Below are 25,260 nucleotides of genomic sequence, written 5' to 3'. Positions count from 1 at the left end.
TCTGTCTTATAATAGTTTTAGATGGACTTTTGTCAGGAAAAGGAGGTAAACAAATGTTCTCAAGCTATATCTAACCAGAGGTCTCTTTAAAAAATTTTTAACATCAAGAAAGGGTTCTCTTGCTTGAAAACATTAGGAACCACTGATGAAGAGGAAGAAGTACAAGGAAGAATCAGGAAATCTGGATCTACCTTGGCTTTTGCTACGTGGGTGCTACATCTGCTACAGGATGACTGTGAGCCAGCTATCTGAGCTTTGGTCCTCCGTGAAATGAACACTCAGGCAGCATGGTCTCTAGGTCTCCTATTCAATAGCACTGGACTCTACTTGACAAACAGAATAAGGATGGGCCGGCCTCCTACCTGCATAATAGACCATCAATTTGGGAAATAGAAAGAAAGACAAGACTGGGTGCTAAGGAGCTAATCCTGCCCAAGTTGAATGGGGAGGCAGAAAACAAGGTGCTAGTAGAAGAATGGCATCTTGAAGCTGGCAGAGTCCAAGTTGAGGCATAAATACCAAAGAAGCTGGGGTCAAGATCCAAGGAATACATGGACGTGGTCCCTTGCATGAAAGGAAAATTGACTTGGCAGGAATGATTTAAACTGAAGGAGAAGGAGAAAAGATGGGAAACAAAGGCCAAGAAGTAGGTGGTTATGGTAATTAAAACAGGAAATAATTGAAGCCTGGATATGGATCCTGGCAGGAGAAGAGCAGAAAGAGATGATGTCTCACTTAGAGTTGATAAGGATGAGTACAGTTATATCCCTTAATTATTTTTTTTTCTGTAAAATACACTGGTATGTTTCTAATACAGAGAAATCTAAATGTTTCTAATAAAGGGAAATTCTAAAATAGTTTAGTGAGAGATGAGGCTAGCGAGTTGAAATGAGTTCTGAGTGAATGCAGATGAATCTGAAAAACAAAAACAAAAACAAAACAGAAAGAAAACTCTGAAAGGGCTGAGCAAAATAAACAGCGATTTCAACTGGCTGGCTTTCTTCCTTGCGTTTGTGAGTCTAGATAAGGAGCTTTGTGGTGGTGGGAAGGCAGTGAAGCTTTAATTGCCTATTAACTGGCTCCTTCTGTTTATATCCTTTCTCTACTCTGTCGTCTATCCCCTGACTTGGCCACTGCCGCCTATGCTAAATGGATTCTGATCAGCTAAAAATCACACAGTAATTTAAGCTGGAAATTTTAGTTAAATCCAGTCAATTCCCCAACATCTTTTCAAAAGGATGAAGGTTTTAATCAGTACAATACAAGCCATGGGGAATATGGGAGAGATCAGGTCAGAATGTGGGTCAGAAAAACTATAGAGGAAGTGCTAATGGGATAAGGACGCCTGAGCTTTTTATCTTATTAGCGCTTCCCATGTCAAATTAGCAAAATGGTTCAGGCACTAAAGTGTTGAGATAAAATGTTCATATGGTATGTGTTCCCCAGAAGGATTCTCTGTGAGCCTCTTCTAAGGAGATTCAACTTTTCTTCTCTTTTCTTTTTTATCTTCAGAGGTAAGTGCAATTATGTAAGCCCGACACATCTACTTTGTATCCCAGTGACCTCTGTGGAAATACAGCTTCATCAGCAAGACCACTGCATTACAAAATTCCAGGGGGCACCATTCACAAAGAAGCTGGCGTGAATGGTGCCCCCTGGAGTTGTGCAGTGCTGTGGCCTTTTATCCAGATAAATTTCCTTGTTGTAAAACGCAGTGAAAGATACATATTCCAGAAGGAGCACCTTGAAAATACACTCATTACTTAGAGTAGTGGTATTTGTTCAAGTAATAAGGGTGCACATCAGTGTCATCTGAGTATCTTTTTTCCTTTTTTTTTTCTATTGAGGTGTGATTGACATGTGATATTCTATTCGTTTCCAGTGTATGATATAATGATTCATTATTTGTATAAGTCGAAAAAGGAACACTGCAGTAAGTCTAGTTAGCATCCTGAATATCTTTTTCAATATTCACATGCCAGGTCCTTTCCAATCCTATCTTTTGCATCACATGGATAAGTAATTAGACTTCAATAGGATGTAGAGAGTTATTTTTAAAATCCATTTATTCAATTAATATATAGTAAGAACTTTTCATGTGCCAGACACACTGGCCTTCTTTAAGTTAAATGAAATCATGGAAGTAAAGCACTTGGAACAGTGTTAGCTCTGAATATTACTATTATTATTCTAGAACATATGAAGCTCCTTCTTACTCCAAGACTTTTTTTTAAAGCTACAGTTTCCCTCTGTTTTAGCATGTTTCTCCCCCTTTCCACACCCTTACCCTCTGTAGCTAAATTCTTTTTACTCTCCAGATCCCACCTTAAAAATCACTGCCTAACTATTCTACCTAAAGTAATTTCTCTCCTCTCTATTTGTACCTGTCTCAGCTCCACATTGGTTTCCCACATAGCACTTATCACCACTTGTCAGGATCTTATTGATTTATTTACTTATTTATTGTCTGGCTCATCCAAGGATGGGTAATCTATGAGGTGGGGGAAGTGTGTAAATATTGTAGGACCTCAGACAATCTTTATTAAAAGAATACATGAATAACTGATTGATCACAGCATTTTATTTTCCCAAGAAAACTTCAGCATTCAGTTCACCTGGAAGTCTACTCATTTTTTTTTTTTTTCCTGTGGTTTTGAATCAAATTGTGAAGCCAGTTTTGCTGGGATGCAGTCAGTGTGTTTACTGATTTCTTTTCAAATTTGAGAAAGGCTTGAATTTAAGAGAAATGTGTTGGCATGTAAGTAGCAAATTCTTAATACTTTGTGGGTAGTAGCCTCATAAGGCTCTGATGTGCAAGCTCCTTGTGGTATCACAGCAAACACCCTGAAGCCTAAGGTCAAAATATGGAACATTAAATTACTGTATGTGAATGTATTCCCGATTCAATTACAAATACAGTTTGTGTAAAGGACAATATAAATGCCTGTATGTTCTAATTTTTTAGAACGAGATAGTTTCTGGGCTGTCTCCTCTACCAAATTTCATTGACTTAGACATTCTCAGATGCAATAAATAAAGATTATTATGCCCTGTGTAATATATAAAATGTATACAGTATTGTTTTGCTGTGACAAAAATTAATGACATTCACACTGGTTGAATTTTTACCACTGACTAATATTCAACTCTGACTTCACTGTACTGGCCATGATGGCAGAGTCAAGTGATGAATGTAAAGTTGTCTAATCCAGCCCCTTAGCAGGCAAATGCGGAGAGGAACTGATTCCAAGAGAAGGTTGTGTGGGCAGTCAAATACCTCAAAATCAGTCTTCTCCAGCACAAAAAAAAAAATATCTGTGAAATGAAAATAGGAGCAGAAAACTTGAAGTATCTTTTACAAAAACATAAAATAATGATTTAGGAAAATGCATCTTGCTTCATGTAACTTTTTATCAAAATTCAACTATCTCACTATATATAAGACTATGTATATTTCCTTATGTAACACCGCATTCTTTGAATTTATGAAGAGCAACGGTTTTATTCTAAATGATCTTCCTAGTTTTAATTTTTCCTCTGATATATACAGAGGTATGCATGTCTGGGGTAATATGAGGAATGTTATTTCAATTCTACTCTCTTTTCCAGTTTTCAGAATGTCTGTGTCTCCTCAGGCATGATTTCCCTGACTTAAGTTTCACTGGATAACTAAGAATCATTCCTTCCTTGATTATCCTTGTTCCACAGTAAATATCTTTCTTTTTGTCTCCCTTTCTTCTCTTCTACCTTTTCCTTTTATCTTCCAAAAACCCATTATTATTTTCTCTAAACAACAATTCTCAGTTTCTTTTGTAGTTACACAACTGTTGTGAATATTAATGGTATCCTTCAAGGGGTATTATTTATAGCAGGAAATATGGGTCTTTGATCAGTGGTTTTTCTTAAATAAAAACCTCATGCATTGTGGGTAGATTGTATTTCTCTTATGTTGGGCATTTTGTTGCTCATTTCCATCTTTCCTTATATTACAAAGTTGGAGGCCGTTGGAGACTTTTAAGTTGTTCTTTTTAAAAAGCCTTTTTCCCCTTTATTATGTGATCTCTCTAATGCTGGCCCTGTGTATGGTGATGTCTGCCCTGGTTGGAAATCCTTTTGCTACACTCCCTAAAGGCAGCAAGTGATTCAGGGGGGAGTGTGTAATTTGTTTTGTACCGTGGAATTCCTGCCATGCCTATATGTATTTAGACCACAGGCAAACCAATAAAGTTGTCATAGAAACAAAGCATTTCATGAATAAATCAATCCATAACAAACTTGTAAACTTCAAACAACCCACTGTGCCTTAACAACACATCCGTTACATACACAAAATAATCACGTTTGTAATGAGCAATGCACAATATTATTCTTTCCCATACATTTGGTCCTGTTTGCCATCTTATAAATATTCCTTAATGTATTTTTATGCAGCCTGTGGATTCCTACTGAGCTGGAATGAAATAAGTAACTCTAGCTGGGCATGATTATACTGGAAAAGCAGACTTTTAAAAATGTAGCTCTTGGTGAACCCCAGTTCAAACAATATGCTTGAAATACCTACTCAGATGACCAGAGGGGATTGAAACCATGGCTAAGCAAAGTTTCCTCATTTTGATCAACTCCAGTATTCTTTTTCACTTTCAGTTTGCCTGTTTGGCTCAGTACCCTGTTCTGCATACAGTGTCTTCAGAGAATGTGGTTGACTGGCGGGGGCAGGAAGGGTAGCGATAAGGGAGCTATTTGAAAAATGACACTGAGTATTTTAAAAAGGACGAATGGTGTCTGCCTGGAACTCTCATGACTAGATTGGAGAAAGAGAACACTTTGAGGAGGAAAAGTGAATGTTATTGTGTAAAACTTAAATTCCTTTGCAGATGGTAAAAGGACAAGAAAAAGGCACACATAGAAAAGGAGGTCAGTGTAATACAAGTCCTCTGGGGCTTGCTTTGGCTTCCCGAACACGACAACTTTTCTTATTTTCATTCTGAGTGAAATTTTCTCTGTGGCTACGTTTAGGTCCTGCTTTGCAGACGTGGTACACTAGATCGCCTTGTACAGGTGTCTTCTATTCCCATGAGTTCAGTGAAGGTCTTTGACCATGATTTCACGGTGACATCTTAGCCTAATTAGTTATTTCCCAAATGCCTGTAATCAGAGGAGCCTTCTGTCCGTATCTTAGGGTGTACATGTGAACTTTATTTTCCAGTAATTAACTTCCACTTTGCTATGTTAAGTCTCACTTTTTGCCCCTTCGTGGCATCTGAGAAGATTCCACAACTTTTCAGTCACTATCAGTTATTAAAATTTAATCTATTTCTAACCTTAATCCCATATTTCAGTCAAAACGCTCTCCTCCACCATCTAAGTGAGGAGGATGGCTTTAGTCAGCCCTCTTACTTTCCCTCTCTTACTCCAAGGGTTTATGTAAGACCTCTGGGACATCTCTGTCCTTAAGGTCTACTCAGTTTAGGCAGGAGGATGGATAGGGCAGGCCGAAATTTTCCTAAGCTACTAGGCAGGCTTTTCCTCATTCTGGTGTATCTACTGGTGACCTCTACTACCAACTGTTAGTCTTGCATAGGTGATGTGCATGGTGTCCTTGGGTCTTCAAAGCTCATCAGCCACTGATGAAACCCTCATAAATGAGATGCAAGGGTTTTACTGCATGAAATAGTGTCCCCCTGAAATTTGTGTGGATTTGAACCTATGAATGTGACCTTATTTGGAAATAGGGTCTTTGTAGATATAACCAAGTTAAATGAAGTCGTACTGGATTAAGGTGGGCCCTCACCCAATGACTGGTAACCTTTTAAGACAAGGGAAATTTGGGGATCCCTGGGTGGCGCAGTGGTTTAGTGCCTGCCTTTGGCCCAGGGCGCGATCCTGGAGACTCGGGATCGAATCCCATGTCGGGCTCCCGGTGCATGGAGCCTGGTTCTCCCTCTGCCTATGTCTCTACCTCTCTCTCTCTCTGTGTGTGTGACTATCATAAATAATAATAATAAAAAAAGACAAGGGAAATTTGGACACAGAGACATAGGAGGGGAGATGCCATCTGAAGATGGAGGCAGAGATTGGAGTGATGCATCTACAAGGCTAAGACCACTGAGGACTTCTGACAACAACCAGAAGCTAGGAAAGGCAAGGAACATTTCTCCCCTAGAGCCTTCAGAGAGGAGCATGGCCTGCCCACACATTGATTTCATACTTCTAGTCTCAAAAACTGTGAGAGAACAAATTTCTATTATTTTTAAGCCCTGTTTGTTATACTTTGTTCCGGTAGGCCTGGGAAACGAATGCACTCCCTACCTCAGACTCCTGTTTTAGATAGAGGAAAGGAAGCAAGAGCTTCTTAATATCCTTACAAACCTCTTCATCAGTGTTCCAAACTGAAGTCATTCTCTTTTCCTAACTCTGTTCTTCGGTGTGTATCTGTAGCTCAGAGCCTGCAGCTCCCCATCTCTATGAATCCAGCCTCACCTTTGAAAGTCACCAGTCTACACTTCCCTCTCCACACTGCTAATTCTTCACCTCCTTTAGAGTGAAATCTAGTTGCTTGAGGTTTATTATGCCTTCATGGTTCGCCCTGTGGCACCTCGCTGGCTTCACCTGCAACCACATCTGGACATGATACTTTGCTTCTCTTGTCAGACTGCCTGTAGTTTCTCACCCATGCCAGCTAAGGGCATGATCTCTCCTCCTCTGGGCCCCAATAGTACCCCATAGAAGGTAATCACTGGCGTGTTCTCCTCTGTCTCACTAAATATTGAGGTCAGCAGGGCAGGTTCTTGGCCTTATCTATCTCTGTTCCCCTTAAGAAAACAGGGAATGACTGCTCTGTTTGGAGAAATGGAAGGAGAAAAGGCGCAGTATGGGTTGAAGTAGAACCAAGGGATAAAGCTCAAGAAAAAGGAGATAAAACTAAAGACAGACAGAGTAGGCTATCATAATGGGTTACTTCAACCCTCCTGGAACGTCAGTTTTCCACAAACAGTAAAGGGCTTCATAAGGGGTATTTAATAAATACATGATAAATGGCAGAACAAATGATAACATGCACAGATGGCTTACTATGTATCAGACCTATGCTGAGCACTTAGCCTGCATCTCTCACTTAATCTACATGACAGCCTAATGAGAAATATGTTTTCCTCTCATTAATGAAGCTAATAGGGCTCTGAGACATTAAGTAAATTTTCCAAGGTCACACACTTAGTAAGTGGAAATGGGATTTGAACCCAGGTGTGTTTGAATCTGACAATTATGATTTTAACAACTAAGAAATCATAATTGTCAGATTCAAACACACCTGGGAAATATCAGGAAGGGAGACGGAACATAAAGACTCCTAACTCGGGGAAACGAACTAGGGGTGGTGGAAGGGGAGGAGGGCGGGTGTTGGAGGGGAATGGGTGATGGGCACTGAGGTGGACACTTGACGGGATGAGCACTGGGTGTTTTTCTGTATGTTGGTAAATTGAACACCAATAAAAGTTAATTAAAAAAAAAAAAAAACAACTAAGATTGGTTGTCCTATTGTGTTACACAGGTTCTGACCATTATGGAATATTCTTCTACAACTGAGAAAGTGAAGCTGCTGAATGCAGTCTTTCCCTTATTGGCACAACATCAATCTAAAGTCGGTAAGGAATATCTTCATTAAGGAATATTCTGCCCAAGTTTCATACCTCAACAATTTATTTAATCTTTGCATCATGGAGAAGTGAGGTAAACACTTTTAGGATATCATGGAGGAAACTTTAAACATTTATGATACTTATTTCCTTAAATGTAAAACAGAATTATTATTAAGGGTTGCTATAAGTATTACATGAAATAATTGAAAATGTTAATTTCCTTGCTTTTCTCCATCTTTCTCTTAAAATAAAAAGATTGGGGAATTTTAGCTATGGCTTGCATATAGTACCTTATAATTTATAAAAAGGCCTACATATCTCCCTAATCTCATGAGAATAAAAAATTCATATTAAGACATCTTTCATGTAAGATCTACCATTAGTAGTAATTCATCTGACCAGCATATCTGGAGGGCTGAAGAGATACAGCTTCTGAGGGGTCCTCGCCATTAAGCTGGGCCAGATGTCCCAGGGCAGGCAATGCCAATTCACTTCTGAGCAGATACTGTGCTCTTGGCATCCCCAGCCACCCAGTGATCACTTAGCAGCTAGCTGTGGACCACTGAGCACATCAGGGTCAACCCCAATCCCCTGGGAAGTCTCATGAGATGAAGATAGTATAAAAAGACTATAAGCTCTGGCTTAACTATAAGCCAGGTTTCAAAGAATCTAACTTAGACTTTAAACTCTTAAAATTCACTGGGTCAAAAGCAAAATCTGTATCAGATTCTTACCCTGAGTACATAGGTACATTTTTTTTCTCAGTAGAATATCCATAGGATTCAATACGTTTCAGAGTGGTTTATGAACCAAAATAGTTTAGGAATATTTTATTTTAGGACTCTTCTGAGGATTCTTACCACTTCCTGGGTCCTAAAGAGTCTGACCCAATGATTCCCTCCTCCCCAGAAGCACTACGAAGGACACTTAAGTCTAAAAACCTTTTCGAGTTTTTTTGTACAAAACATTTTTAGGCTTTGTAGTTTTACTACTCGGGATTCATTTTTGGATGATAATTGTGGCTTTTGATTCCTGAATGAGGCTGCAGGTTTTGGGCAGTGCAAAGCAGACATGTAAGATTATGGAAATTCAAGCTGCTTTGAGGGTCTGTTCATTTGGGCTCTTCCTTCTTGAAATTGCCATATAGCCATCTTTCCCACTTGAATTTCTATAAACACTAAGTTAGAAACAAAATTTACCTATTGAAGAGGGGAGTAAATCTTTCTTCAATTATTCATCTGTTTTAGGGGGAAATGGTTCAATTTACATATCTAAGACACAATTTTAGGGTTTGTAGCCTGACAGACCCAAGTTCACATTTTGTGTTCTTTACCTACTAGTTTGAATTGAGAGGTAATGATAGTGGAGAGAATAGTAGCTCAGTCTCATAATTAAAGTGACAGTTAAACAAGTAAGACTGAGTGCATGATACTTTGGTTGCAAGCATTGTACTAAGTGCTTTATGTAAAATATCTCAGGCTGATCCTCAGAATAACCCATGTTAAAGGTGAGGTAGTTAATGCTCCTGTATGAGATGTAATGGCTCTAGGCCCTCATATGGTCAGTGACAGAGCAGTAGTCGGATCGCCTAGTGCGTTACCTCGTGGACTGCACATGCTTACCACATACTTGGCCTTCATCCTCTCATCAGTTCAGGAGAACTAGAACCTTTGTGGTATAAAGAGTCACTTTCTTTTTGTTTCTCCTGACCCCACCCAACCATGAGCCAGTCCTTGGGGCCTCACCCCATGGCTTCCCTTCTTTCCAGCTCTCTATCACAAAGGCGGATAACTTACTGAAAGGCATCTGCAGACATTATCTGGTAATTAGGCTCATTAATTTTATAGGAAATTCTTTAATTTTCTGTGGGGCCATGTTCTTGAAATGCATTATCTCCCTTTTATGACTTTGCTTGCCTTGGTGTCAGTAGAGATTAAAGGTAACATGCCCTGCTGGGAACAAACACAATTTTCCAGCAGCTGCATTTTGTTTTCCTTAATAATTAACAATTGCTGCTGACTAACCCTTGCAGCATAAAATGCCCACCTTATCACGAAGGAGTGGGCATTGGTTTGAGGAACTCACAAGGGATATCAGAAAAAGAAGTGTGATTAAAGCATTAAAGATTTAGAAGTTGACATTAGGATGAAAGGTGGAATTACAGTAAATATAACGCTGTTTAACATTAAATAGAATGTGTTGTACTTGAAACAGTTGTTCATTTCAACATTAATTATTAAAGGAACCTGACAACTCATTTTTAATTCGCAACTAAAGACACAATTTCTTAAGATATAAATACAACAAAGGAGCTCAGAGGGTTGGTGCTTCTTTATCGTTAATGATTCCATGTTTTTTTCTTGATACAATCTATAAACAAATTAGGATGGAATATGCCTAAACTGTATAAATCAGGCATAAATTTGTGGTGAGCTGATATTATGCCACTGGACAAAGAGATTAAGCAGCAAGTTAGGTTATACTGGAAATTGTTTCACATATTCCTCATTATTTCTATTTGAGGATTTTCTTGGAGATACACAATTTAAAGGGCATTTGAGGCAAACTTTGTACTTTATGTCTTAAATCAATTTTCTTCTGGGGGCAGGGAAAGCATGTTCATCCTTTGCTTTTTAATGAGAGACAAAGAGCAGTTAATAGTGCGATCAAATATGCATTGCCAGGGTTTCTATGTGAAATTGATAACTATTCAAATTGGATTTTAAATCTACCATCCATTAAAATATGCATGCTGTTTGGTGAGTAAAACTTTGGAGGAAGTTCTTGGTGGCTAAATGACAGTGTACAAATGTACTTGCAAGAGAGACGAAAGCAGCCTAGTGAAGGAATTTATGGTGGGGGAATTCACAAGGGCAATTTCAGTTATTCTTTCTGGTAAAATTCAATAAAAGTCAATAGTGCCACTGAGTGATTATGACTTATTTTTCACTTTAAAGAATGTCTTCGGATTGGTATTAGAGTGTTCAATTTAGCAGGGCTTGGATACCTTTATTCCATGACTGGAAGTTGTAAAATATTTAGGATCATCATTAAGAGTCTTTGAATTTTATCTATTTGAAAATAAACTGAAGTATGAAAAGGACCAACAAGAAGTTACTGACAAACATGTACTTTCCTTAGAGTATGTTTCTTTACTTTCCTCTTGTTTGGATTTCTTTCTTATACTATAGTTATTCTATCTGGGCTGCAAGGGAAATATTTCTGATGTGTGGTGGCTCTCAGTCTATTTAACATATCGTCACACACGGTGTCTGTGAGCTTAGGCTAAGTTATACTTCAGTAACAAAAAACCTCAAAATGTAAAGGCTCACATTAATGAAGGTATATTTCTTAGTCATGTTACATCTTCATTGAAAGTTGGCTCTTCACTCTGGGACTCGGGCTTAAGGACCATCTTCAATCTGAGATATTATAAGTGTCATGATTTTGGGAAAAAGACAGAGGGCAGAATCACTGAGAGGTTTCATGGTTCTTAAAGCTTCTGCTTAAAATTGCCATATATTACTTAAGCTTAAATTTTTTTGGTCAAAGGAAGTCACAGAGTCAATTCTGATGTTATTGGGAAGGCAGAAAAGGCAATCACTTTCAGAAACAGTAATGAAATTTGCCTACTCTCCATGTTACACATATCCTGAAGTTTGCCTATGGTTATATAATTTGAGATGTATGAATGAAAGTTTTTTGGGGCAATTTAGGTTGAGGGTTTTGCACCTCATCCTTCCCCTGATATTCTTAAATGGAGTATTATCACGCTGATTTTTATAGTAGAAAATAATTCAATAAAAATGATTTTTTATTTAGAAAAATCAAGCCTTAATCAGTGTGCTAGGGTTGTTGGGAAAGCAAAATTCTATCAATTGACCCTGCTCTCAGGAATATGGATCAGAAAAATTGGATAGGTCCTATCAATTGTAGCATGTGTTTATGCTACCACCTTGAAATGGCACATCTAGAATTAAGCATACCCTATGGCTATTAGGTTGGTTGTACTTCTCAGTGTGAGAGTAAGATGAAATAGTTACTGCAAAATATAAGGTCATTACCCTATATAGATAAAGGGGTAACTGCCCCTGAAATGAGTTATAAAAACCTCATTTTACAAAATAGGAAAATAAAGCATATTTATGATGAAAGAGAATAATTTTTAGAATATGTCTTGAATAGTGTTGTAGAGTTTGCAAAGTGCTTTTACAAAAATCATCATTTGAGGTATGCAGGGTATATATTATTAACCTCATTTTCTGTGTAAGAGAACTCGGGTTCCATGAGGTTAAGTAACTTGCCTAAGGAAATGACAGACCTGGGATTCAAACTCAGTCTTTCTGCTCTAAGTCCAATATTCTTTCTACAAACAAACACAATGCCATGTCCTACTCACTCTTGTGGGAAGGAACAAAATGAGGACCAAATTGGAAAATACGTTACAATGGAAAAGAACATGGACCTGAGTGTAGGCCTGATTGTGGTACTTCAGTTGCTGTTACACTTTCAGACGGGTCGCTTCGGCTTTCTGTGTCTCAGGTTTTTTTTCACCGGCAAAATCAGGGGGTTGGATTATATTTTTTCCTCAAGGTCTTGTTTTAATAGTACTATTTTATAAATTTAAAAACTTAACGGCGTCTTGTCATTCACACTGACCCTCAGGATTCAGACACCTACCAAATTAATTAGGAGAATGCATTTTTCCCTGGTGCACTATGTAAAACTGCCCTGATATTGTAGTGATCAGCTTTGTTTCTATTGTCAGCAACAGTAGCTTAACTTAAGCTAAGTAAGCAAAACAAAACAAGACAACAACAAAAATGATTGAGTCATGTAACTGGGAATCCAAGGCAACACAAGCTTCAGACATGACCAAAAGCAGAAATCCAGAAAATGTTCCTCATTCTCTTGCTCTCTCGCATGTGCTCACTCTTTCTCTCATGCTTACTTCCTCCTGTTCTCTCCTTCCTCTCTTCCTTATTTGTCTCTGAATAGCTTTAGTTTTTCTTATGGTTGGCTATCTTTTTTTTTTTTTCATTTGTTGATATATGGGGTATGTGGTTAATGGTAGCTCAAGAGACATAATTTTCTAGCTTCTAGAACATAAGGTGAAAGGTCTCTTCTCCAGGTCCAAATCCAAAGAGCTCTGGGAAGGACACTGATTGCCGTGGCTTGGACCACCTGCCCTCCACTAGACTAATTATTGTCAAGGTGAATGTAAATTCTGATTTGCCAGGACTGTCACTTGTTCAGCCCATAGCTGTATTTAGTAGACCCTGTAGAATCACACAGGGTTAAGGAACGGATGCTGATGCGTGAGGAATGGGGAAGGGGCCATGGTGAGAAAAGCACAATCAATATTCACTGCACACAGTAAACACACATCTGAGCTGTCTCACTTGAATCGGATTCCCAAATGAATGGAAGAGAACTTGGTAATGAAGCAGAAAATATTAAGCCTTATATGAGAGTATAAACATTATCATGGACTATAACCCAGGTCATACTGCCCAATCCCTCCAACTAACTAAAGAGCATACAGATAATCTATTTTTGACATATTCTTAATTTTAAGAATTGATCACAACATACCTGTACTTCCTTCAGGGTCCCATAAGAAATACCTCGTATATAATTTTATTCATAAGACTGCTTCCCAACGCCTGCTTAATGGACTTCTAGTCTTGGAGTTGTGAGAGAAAGGTTCTATGGCTAATTTCTGTTAAGAAATACTCCTTATTATGTCCATCCCTGGGGAGGAACAGACCTCCTAATCTATCTTAGCACATTTAAAGGTATTGTAAAGAGACTTTGCTTAAACCAGCATTTCCCAAACTTGATTGCAGAACACCCCAACCACAAACACAAGAAGGAAAGAATGAAAGAAAGAGAAGAAACAGAACACTTAATGGTATCATGGGAAAGTTCCTTGGATGGAATTTTGAAAAATAGTGGCCTAACTCAATATTGAAACTACATATATTTGTCTTATATCCTCTGTTAGGACAGAAAATTCTTCTAGTATGTCCCTGTTGTCTAGAGTTAACATTTCTTTCAAATTTCAGGAGAAGCAAACCAGCTTTCAGTTACTTCTGCATGACAAATATGTTAGAATCTACCAAATCCATAAACTCTTTGATACCGTAAATACAGATCCTGAGATTTAGAGGTGAACATAACTCCAACATTATCACAAACTTATTGCAAAGAAATTATTTATGTGCAAGGGAATGTGTTGGGCATTTGAAATCTGAAGGTGAACAAGACAGATACAATGTCCTTTGGATTGTAAATACTAGCATGTCCTTTCATCTCTGAGCTTCACTCCTCATGTAAAATTGCAATAATACATACCTCTCAGAGCTGTTTTGGAAATTACATGAAAGGGCAGTTGTCAAACCAAACTTAATAATTATTAAAAATGTTAAAATTAATTTCTTCCTGAGCATTATTGAGCATCTGTTGAATGCAGGAAACTATTCTAGATGCTGGAATCAGGGGAATTAGCAACAAAAAAGAAAAGTTATTGTCTTGAGTAGAAAAATGCTTATAAAAATCTTAGTAAAGAATAGAACTATTAACATAAAGATAAACAATAAAAGGCAGCAAGTGGCAAAGACTAAATGAGGGGCCCTACATTAAATACTACAGAGGCTCAGAAGTGGGGAAACCAGTATAAGGAAGATGAGTTCACACAAGGCTTTATGGAGTCTCTGCACACTTGAAGGAAGCAAAGAGGAGGGTGAAGAATGAATTAGGAGAGGAAAATGGCATAAACAAAGCCATGGAGATGAGAACAATCTGGTTTCAAGGAACAGTGAATAGATGAATATGATAGTAAGTGGATGCATTTGGCCAGCACAGGTAGCATATAAAGCTGAGTGTGTAGATTGTCCTGAGAATGAAGTGCTTTGAGTACCAGATTGAAGCATCTGCATGGAGGAATTAGAGATTTCTAAGGCAGGAAAGTGGCGTAACAAGGCTAATTTTTCTGGTCAAGTAATATGGCAGTTGTGTGCAAGGACTTCGGATTGGAAGGGAAATTTTAACATTTAATACTTTCTGGCTAATATACTATTTCTTTTTTCTTTTCTTTTTCTTTTTTCTTTTTTTTTTTCCCATTGAAATGTGGTTTATAATTAAAAACAAGTAGAAACTCAATGTCCCACGATGGGCAATTGGTTAAATAAATGGGTAGAAACTAAATGTCCCATGATGGACAATTGGTTGAATAAATGGAATATATAATGAAATATAGCACAGCCACAAAAAAAAAATGACGTTTTAGAAGAATATAATAGAAAAATGTTCACTCTACTGAAAGCAAGTTACAAGACAACAATATACAGTGTGATCTCATTTTTAATAACATGACTATATAATCAGAGAAAAAGAGGTAATACCACATAGCTTACTTTGGGTGGTAGTGTTATGGTTGGTCTTTATTTTCTTAGTTTTGCGTATCTACGTTTTCTGAATCCTCCACAGTAAGTCATATTACTTTCACAGTAGAGACAAAATCTATTATAATTTTATAAAAGCTGACCTAGAAAAGACCCTGTGGATTTCTAGACTGTGTGGAGTGTGGGAAGCAGAAAAGGAAGTGGCAAAGGAAGTAGAGACTTCATGTAGGATCAGGAGACAGTGTAGTGACTCTGTTGCCTAACATGCCTCTTGACTATACAGCCAGCCCCTGAGCTCGGCTCGTTTGGGGTGGGGACACGGCCTCACCAAGCACCTTCTGCGCTGGGCCCCTGCCCTTGTGGTGGATCTCCATCTACACCTTAAACCATCACAAACTCCCTCAGCATGGCAGATGCCTCCAGAGATTGTTAAATGCAGATTCCTGGGCCCAGTCTCAAACCATCTAAATAAGAGTATCTGGGGAGTCTGCTTTTTAAAAAAGCCTCCAGTGTGATTCTTATGCACAGGCCAGCAGCAGAACCTCTGCGTTAGGGTGTGTGCTTAACACCGTGAATCTGGACACAGAGTCGGAGAGGAATGAACCCGGGAGTTCGTGCAAATGGCATGACTGGGTGTTTTAGTCACGAATCAGTAAGTCCAGGATGGAGAAAATATCTTTTGGAACCCAGCTGACACCACGGCATGTGTCCTGGGAGCCTGCTGGGGCCGGGCAGCAGTACGCAACCAGAGGGTAAGAAAGGGCTTGGCTCCTGGGAGTGACAATCTGTTGGAAGAAGTTGGCAGTCACGTTTCCCAGGTGGCCTGAGCTAAGAGCCAGTGCAGCTCCGCTACTCACAGGACACTGAGCCGCAAGAACAAAGAAATCAATGCACTGAGGCTCTCTACCTATGAAGCTAAAAGCTGTTCTAAAGCGGTCAGGGTTAGATGAGCCAGAGCGAGGGGCCTCTTGGAAAGAGGCTAATCAGGATTCAGAGACCAAAGGTTCTTACCGAATCAGGAGAGGGGACCTAAGGGGGCACCCATCCATCCCATTATAAAACCTGTATAAATAAATTGTGCTGGATTGTATTATGGTTTCCAGTGATTTGCTATCCCTCTCGAAAGAGCTTTATATTCTCCACCCACTGACATCAGGCTTGCCCACCTGACTTCCTTTGGCCAATTACATCTGGTGGAATGATGGAAGCCACTGGCTTGCAGAGATGTGGGATCTGTCATCTGGCCCTGCCATCTCTCCTCTCTGTCCTTCCTGGCAAGCGTCCTTTGGAAGCCTTCTGGGGAATGCGTCTCCACCGGGAAGTCCTGGTATCCCTGGCCATTCTGCACTGTTCACACACATACTGCCAGGAAGGTGCTTGTCTGCTCTACTCTTGTCATTCCCAGCGGTAACTCCCCTCTCCTGACACATGGGCGAGGACCAACTGGTTTCCCTTTCTGCCTTTTGCACCGAAGCTAAGTGTCTTTCTGTAAGTGCGGTGACATTCCCAGATTCCTCTGATAGCAGCAGGGGCACATTCTTCAATACAAGGGACAAGGGACATACAACTTGGAATGTCAGAGAAAAGTCTTCAGTTAACTTAATAAAACAATCTACTCTTTGAGATATTGCTCATTTTGAAGCACACGCCTCCAAATACTGCTCCTGGGATCTAATTCCTGAAGTAAAGATGATGAGAATCAAGTCCTCTCTTCACCTCATGTTACCTCTCCAGGTAGAAGAGACTTTTGTTTCATTGCTGAGAGTTGGAAGCAGTGTGATGACTCCCTGGTAGCCAGACATCATCAGAGCTGTGAAACTTTCACTAAGCTTATGAGGTTGCAATGAGGAAAATAATTAGATTTAAAATAAAAAAGACATCTACTAGCCTTCTTTTACAAATTCCAGAGATGGCTAAGAGCCTTGCAAAAACACCCCATTGCATTCTAGGCCAGTCCCAGGAGTGTCCTGATGATGGCTATTTTTGAACTAGTGGTGCATGCAAGGAAAAATCTGCTTTGAATGTAGATGAGTAAACAACTCCGTACATAGAAATTTGAATTACTAAAGAAACAGTTTCTACATATTTCACCTTTCCTCCCATATTCTCATCCGAAGCCACATGGTTAAGAAAACAATCTGCATCTGAGTACAGATAAGCTAACTGCTCTAAACACATACCAAAAAGAAAGAAGAAATGTAAGAAAAAAATTATCTGGCTAGGAAGTCTTTCTCCAAATTAGGAAATTTTGTAAGATCTGTTGCTTTTTTCCCCCTATTTTGCTTTTCTGTCTGTTTATTTTTGTTTGTTTTCACCATGTACCATAAGCACCCCGGTTAGAGGAAAACTATTAAATAAGAGCATCAAATAACAACTCAACTTCCCTTTTTGACATAATTTGTAGCAGCCAGCCCATCAAATAAAGGAGAGTGAATGAACTTGGCTTCCCACTGGCCTCTGGAGCCAGACCATTAATGGGAGGCCCTGGTCCATCTTTAAGAGATCTGATCTACTCAGATGAAGACCATGGCACCACTTTCTCACGCCTAATAGAAAGTGTAGTATAGGGGAAAGACACAGGCTTTGTACCCAGATATTTACAATTTAAATCCTGGCTCTGATTGTCATGAGCTATGTGAGCCTAGAGAAATTAATTTCCCTGAATCTGTTTGACCATCTACAAAATGTGACTAATGTGTAGTTGTGAAGGTTAATAATTATATATATTACACATAGGTCAAATCTTGACTTATTAGATGTCCAACAAATGGTACTTATTTCTTTTTGTGGATTATTTTTGTTTTTGTTGACTAAGAACATCTGTTTATCCACCCATCTGTCCTTCCATCTATCCAGAAAATCAGAAGACATGTAATACTAAAGCTGCATCTTTGTCTTGTTGCATGTCTCCTAATTACTATGTTTCCTATTTATGGATCAGTGAAATTAAGCACATAATTTTTTTCCTTCTGGAATAAAAATACAGCATAAGCTTTATAAAGCTTGCATATAAGCCTTAAGACCTTCACTTAAATGGACTGTTTTTGAGGCATGCTTATAAATAATAGAAAAAAAATACACACATACATTCGAGGCAAAAATGTGCTTACCATTGAATTTGTCAAAATTGAAATTCCTATTAAGTTTCTTTCTTGTACTGCTGCACTAACAGTATTTTACATAAGATCATTTGTCTACACAATATGTCCTTATTAAATTTAATTGACAACTGAGAAAAAAATGTGGGTTACCAATTTAGGGGAATTAACACTTAAGCAAATAAGAATCAAACAAAACAAACCAAAGAAAAAAAAATTTCCCAAAAAACCCACAGTCAAAACAAGATTATTAAAGTACAAAATGTACTTTGGTTATTTATTTTGACCAGCATTGTTTGGGTTTAATTATTTATGATAATAGTATACTTACAAATGTACTGTAGGCTATTTTGTAGAGTAATGAAGTTTTAGTAATATGAGCAGGCAATGCATTACTCTGCTTGCAAATCTTTTCTAGAGAAAAGAAGCTAGATGTAATACCTAATTTTTTAATTTGATAATTATATTTGATACTTAGTAAGGTTTGAGTGCACACTAGTTTGCCATACTCATATATCAGTATACTGTATTTGTTTCATGCTATCATATTGGTGGATGTGAGTTATGCATAACTAAACAGAATGAAATCTGCCTCAAAGTGTAGATACTCTTGTGATAAAAGGCCTTACTGGCCCACAAATTCACACTGGTCTGTATGTTTCCTGTTACCTAGTAGTGTAGTTTATTATTTCTATGATCATTCTGTATCATGGGGAGGAAGTGGGGGAAGTGGACAGACTATCGTTACTCCTTTTCCCAGGCTCCATTAGTACCTGTCACACGTGGATAAAGTGCTGGGTATCTTCAGGTATGCATTAAGTGATATCTGTGATATCTTTAGGAAAACACAACTTCATCTTGGTAATGTAATAATTTCTAAACATTACATTATCATTAGAGAATGTTTACTGATGTTACTGTTTCCTCATATTTTACAGATTCCCCATGAGCAAAACGTATATTAAGGCCTCCTAGTTTCTGCTTCTTCTGTGAAGTTCTCCCTTCACACACTTTTTCTGCACCCCCCCATTTCTATCCTCACCAAGCCCCATCAATGTGGACTCCAGTTCTGAAATCTTTTGGGTTTCTGTCAAGTTTAATATTCACTCTTCTCTAGATGCGATAGGAGGGACTTGAAGCATTTTTCAGAAATGTGTACACCAAAGGGATAATGGGAAAGAGGTGAGCAGAAGCCATATTACTGACCTTTATCCACCACTGGGAGATAATACCATAAAGAAAAAATAAATAAATAAGCTAGGGAGTTTTAGTGTGTAACTTTATTGAGGAATTCCATGATTTACTGTTCAATATAGCAAGGCTTATCGTGTAACTTAGCTGTAGAACTCCCTGATTTACTGTGAAGCACCGTGGGGCTTATCATGTAACTATTATATGAGAGTCTTGGCAAAGACAGGGTTAGGGTTTTGCAGAGCCCGTTAAGAATGACTGACACACTTTTCTCAATCGGACCAAAGCAGACTCTTGACTAGCAAACACAATCGTTATTCTCAGCATCTGAAATTCCAGTATTTTAACTTTACTCAGCACAGATGTTAAGGGTAACTTACGTACCTACTTTATCTCTCTCTCATCATTTTATATCTAAGCTTCAGTTTTATAGTAAATAGCTATATGAAGTTTACTGTTTTATGATTCTGATATCCATTTTGCAGAATTTAAATTCTTTTTAAGGGGGCATTAGAGCTAAAGAAGCAGCACATTAAAACACACAAAGCATGGAGCATTTCTATCTCATGTCAGTACCAGATATAGGTCCTTCAAAGTTTCCCATTAGGACAAGATCAAAGCCCCATAGCCATGGTCACAGAATCCCTCAAGTTAAGTCCTTGTCTTCTTTTTGTCTTGGGAAGACCTCTAAGTGGAAATGTGAATATTCTCCAAACAAGGACTGCATCCCCAAACATTGTAATATACTGACTTTTGTTATTCATGAGAAACTAGAGTTAAACAGGAACAATTGAAAAGGTCTTAAGCAATTTATGCTAAAAGACACCATGCCCTTCTAAAGAATTACCCAGGACTTGATTATAAATTTGAGGATAGGGACTCTGTCTTATTCTTCTTTGAATCCTCAATATATAGCACAGTGCATGGCACCTAGGTGGTACTTGATAATTTTGATTGTGAATATGAATATGAATATGAATAAAGCTGAACTACCTGGGATTTTTCTAATTCATTGTAATTGTTTATGCTTCCCTATCTTTGCTGACTCCATTGTCTTTGCCAGTATTTTATGTTTCCTCTTCCGTCATCCATCAAATGGCTGACTCCTCTAGAAGTAGGATTGGAAAATTTCATTCGTGTCCCTCCTCTTTTCGATCCCAAAGGATCCAGTGTAGATAGATGTTTATCACTTGTCAAACTAGATTTCAATCACATTTACACCTAACACCCCTTTACACTTTTTTGACTGATGAAGCCTATTACCTAATTTAATTTCTGTCACAAATTGGATAGTCAGTAATTGGTTGTGTTGTGTTTTGTTTTTTTGGAGAGTCGGTATTTTTGTTAAACGGGATGAGTGAATGGAGTTAATGAATCATGGTCAATGGGACCCATCTGTTATGACAATCAGTGACAAAAATACAAGAACTCTTTCAAGGAAATCTTTGTTTTAATTAGCAGGTAGAAAGAATTAGGTCAAGAATAATAATAAAAAATAGGAAGCAAATGAAATAATGAAAAACCTGAGAATAATGGTGTCTCGAGACAGCATAGCATGGTAGATAAAAGCTGGTATTTGGGGGCAAGACTATCTGGGTCCAAATCTCACTGTTAGTAAGTGAGATCTTAGGCAGATTGCTAAACCCCTTTGCCTCAGTTTCTTCATCTGCAAAATACAGATCAAAACTGCCTGTGGAATTATTATAAGATTATATTAAATATATATAAAATATTAAGAAAGAGGCCAAATATGGAAAACATTATGTAAGTACTAGGTATGAGGATGATGATGATAATAATAATAATAAATACTCTTCCCAAAAGTACCTAACACATAGAAAGCATTATGTAAGTAGTAATAGCTACGATATTATTATTTACATACTTTTCCTAGTGTCTTTTAAAATATGTATTTAGTGGTCATGAGTATCCTTGTTTGTGATTTAATGCTTATAGCATTTTCCATGTATTATTATCTTAAAATTCCATTAAGGAAGATATTGAGGATTGGAAATATAGAGGAAAATAGAAAAATATGTAATATTTAGGAAGGGAAAATAGAATTTCATAAAATGAATAGTTAATAGAATTCTTTAAGATGGAAGCTTTTTAAAAAATATTTTATTTATTCATAAGAGACACAGACCGAGATGCAGAGACATAGGCAGAGGGAGAAGCAGCCTCCCTGCGGGGAGCCTGATGTGGGACTCAATCCTAGGACCTCAGGATCACAACCTGAGCCAAAGGCAGACGTTAATCCTACTGAGCCAACCAGGCACTCCAAGATTGGAGTTTTAAGACTGGAATCCTCTAAATTTTATAGATAGTGATGTTATGTTTGCATCTCTGCCTGGCAAATCTGTTCTCTTTCTGCTCTCTTCATCCAGATTATGGTATCATAGAAAATCAGTGTAGTAGAGCATCCATTTTGTGGAAATTTGCAATTTTTGTGGTGGTAAGCTAGTACTGGCAAACTCCCTGTTAGTAAAAAAAAAAAAAAAAAATGGATCAATAGTAAGTTCACTGAAAGTCATAATTTGTCAGAACTCTGAATTCCTTAAGTAAAATGAAGTCCAAGAAATTATGTAACTATGATTAATTGTATGTATTCTAACATTTACAGGTTTGCCAAAATAATGCATACATTCATTTACTTTTCTTTTTTTTAAAAAGATTTTATTTATTTATTCATGAGAGACAGACAGAGAGAGAGAGAGAGGCAGAGACACAGGCAGAGGGAGAAGCAGGCTCCATGCAGGGATCCCGGGTCTCCAGGATCACGCCCTGGGCTGAAGGCGGCGCTAAACCACTGAGCTACCCGGCTGCGCAAGGATGCAGTTTTTGTCTCTTTTGTTCATTGCTGTATCCCCAATACCGAGAAGAGTGTCTAGTCACATTATAAGCATACAATAAATAAACCTTTGGTTTAATCAGCCAAGAAAAAGAAATCAAACTGTAGCGTAACATCATAGATTTAATTACATATTTATTTACTTATTTATATTTATGTTTATTTATTTATTATATTTGTTTATTTACTTATTTATGCTAATGTTTAAAAAATATTGTAGATAGCCAAATCTGTGGTTTCCTGTTCATGTCATAGAATCTACACTATAGACTGTATGCTATAAAGTTGTTACTACAGTGCGGCTGCCCAACCAGGGACTATAAGTCCCAGCCCCTCTTGTATCCAGGAATGGCCAAGTGATGAGTTCTTATCAATGGCATTTATATGTGTCACTTCTAGTCAGGGATTTTAAGAGACAGGCGATGCCTTTTCTTCATTCCTTTTTCTCTTTTTCTTCCTTCCCACGTGGAACCACTTGCATAGAGTGACAAATACAGTTACAATAGCATTAGGATATTTTCACTTTCAGTTCATTATTAGCTATGTACTTGGGGTGTCTAAATATAGTGCAAGGAGGTTTTAGTTTGAGGCGTAGGGACCTTTTTCTTTTTCTTGAAGGAACAATGGGAAAAAATAAGCAAAGGAGATAAATTTTAGGACCCAATGAGGAGGTAATGAGAGGTTTGGAATATGACTGCCAAAAACAGCACCTCTTTTCTGGTTATGAATTTTTACTTATCTCGTGTCTGTCTTGAAGAAATACAAAAAAAAAAAAAAAGGAGATAACAAGTGTATGATCTGAAAAGAGGTGTCCACGTGTTAGGTAACCATTGCTGAGAGATAAAACCAAGAAAACCAATTAGATCTCTAAGCTTTAGAGAAAAGGTCTTGTCCAAAGATTTAATATTTCTAACTTTAGCCCCTAGTGCCTTCCCTTTCTTATTGATCTCTGATAGTCTCAGGCTCACTTTCTTTAACAGTCACCCTAGCAACCCTATATCCCAGCAGATCTAAGAATTCTCTTTATGTTTTACACATAACTTAGTTGGGGAAAACAAGGCAGCTGGGATTTCTAACATGAAGAGATTTTCTTTCATAAGGGCTAGTTCCACTCTTTAGAACAAAGATATTGGACTCAGGATAGAGGTCAATAAAAATTCTAACCTACTTGTAAAAATCGCTTTTCCTCTTTGGGGTTTCCAAACATTTGCTGTACTTCCAGGTACTATGAAGTGCACTGACAACAAGTTTTCTGCCATCTTTATCAGATTGTGTCCACTGCATATGCCATAATATTTGTCAAGGTTATTATTGACTTTGAGGTTCAATAAATGAAGGAAGAGAAAAGCAGGGATTGGTTTGGGGAGAGGGAGGTAGGATTTCATTGAAGTCTGTAAGTCATTTTTAGTAATTTTAAAGTAATATCCAGGAGACTTGAGGCGGAAATTAATCAGGCAGTTGAAATACTCTGGGTAATATTATATTTTGCAATAATAAACAACAGAATGAAATGAAATATTATTCCATAGAGCTTAAGTTATGAGATGAAAACTTAAAATACAAGACAAATGCCTGAAAATATGAAATCCTGGACAAGACTAGGAAGAAAAGAGAAAAGTACCTTGTAATTTCTCTGCAATTACAATCCCCAGATGATCTATTACTTTCTATTTCCCGGAATTGATAATGAGTATAGGGATTGTGCAGCCCTAGCCACTTCTACTTAATTGATAAGCTGCCATTTTGCTTTCCAACTAGTTGTTTAGTTAATTGTGAAGTCACAGTCTGATGTCTGTTATTCGAATATGGAGGTCTTTGTGTTCTCCATCGTTCTTTGTTTCATTTCCCTCGTAAACCCAATAAGCTTCGCAATAGGATTTGGGTTGGAAAAAATTAGAACTTGCACTTTTAATCCCTAGGTTTTCTCCCTCAAGTTTAATTTGTACAATATACCCTGATTTTTATTTTTTATGGGGGAAGGTACTTTCAGACCTGTAGAGTGTGGCATCCGTGGATGGAGTAAAGTTGGGGAAAAAAAAAGGAAATGGGAGTAAAAGAAAAATAGAAAATAGAGAGGTCTAGAGGAAAGGTTTTATTGACAATCTCTGGTTTCAATAAACCCAGGCTCAACCCAGTTTATGAGCTGTTTGCTCTTGGTAAGTTACTTGTCATTTATAAGCCAGAATTTGTCATAATAAGTTGGATCATAATACATTGTGAATGTAAAATTATATAACGTATGTTAAGTAATTGCTATAGTTTTACAATCAATTTAAATTATTGCTATTTCGCTATTACTGTGATGAAAAGTAGGATAGAGAAAAATGTATTGCACCATTCATACATAGATGCATGCTGCCAAATTTAAAAATATAAGAAGCGAATGCACTTTCCTTCATACTCTTTTTTTCTCCTATGTTCTCTACATTCAACATTCTACCTCCTTTTTTCCCTCAAGCCCCCAAAGGCCGTGATAACACAGCTTTAAGGTCTGTCGCTGTTCATTTCTGCTCTTTGAATTATGTATACATCCACTAAATTGCCAAAATTATGTTTTATCTTTTTAATATACACTTTCTTCTCTATTTTCAAATCCTTAAGAAATTCCCAGATTATTGTATCCCCTTGATATTATCTGGATTTTACTTGGTTTAAAATGCCATAGTTGGAATTGCCTTCAGTTCCCTGCGGATCTATCATTCCTTTATTCAGAATTATCCAGTGATTCATCATGTGATGTCAGATCTTCTCATGAGGAAACTAAGGCTCTAAGATGTTATTTCTATTCAGTTTTCAATTTTTCTTTTTCTTTTTTTCAACACCATCTTTGTTAATTAGTTCACTTAGCTTCTTCTGTGGGTGTGGAATCTTAGATTGTTGTATTCATTTTTCCTTTAAGATTTTATTTATTTATTCATGAGAGACACACAGAGAGACAGAGACATAGGAAGAGGGAGAAGAAGTAGGCTCCATGTGGGGAGCCTGATGCAGAACTCGATCCCAGAGCCCAGGGATCATGCCCTGAGCCAAAGGCAGACACTCCACCGCTGAGCCACGCAGGTGTCCCAGATTGTTGT

The 25,260-nt window shown here is 37.8% G+C and overlaps 1 long non-coding RNA gene across 1 annotated transcript in view; it reads left to right on the top strand.

Moving 5' to 3' along the window:
• The window catches only part of LOC140598363 (uncharacterized), a 282,471-nt gene that overhangs the window by 95,976 nt on the left and 161,235 nt on the right, over positions 1 to 25,260 (top strand). Inside the window, exon 2 of the long non-coding RNA XR_012000746.1 lies at positions 7,550 to 7,643. This is a non-coding gene — a long non-coding RNA (uncharacterized lncRNA). The remainder of the gene's footprint in view (positions 1 to 7,549; positions 7,644 to 25,260) is intronic.

The sequence above is a fragment of the Vulpes vulpes genome, chromosome 3, assembly GCF_048418805.1.
Source record: "Vulpes vulpes isolate BD-2025 chromosome 3, VulVul3, whole genome shotgun sequence".
Lineage (NCBI taxonomy): Eukaryota > Metazoa > Chordata > Mammalia > Carnivora > Canidae > Vulpes > Vulpes vulpes.
Note: the sequence above shows the minus strand (reverse complement) of the source record. Positions and strands in the feature narration are given on the sequence as shown.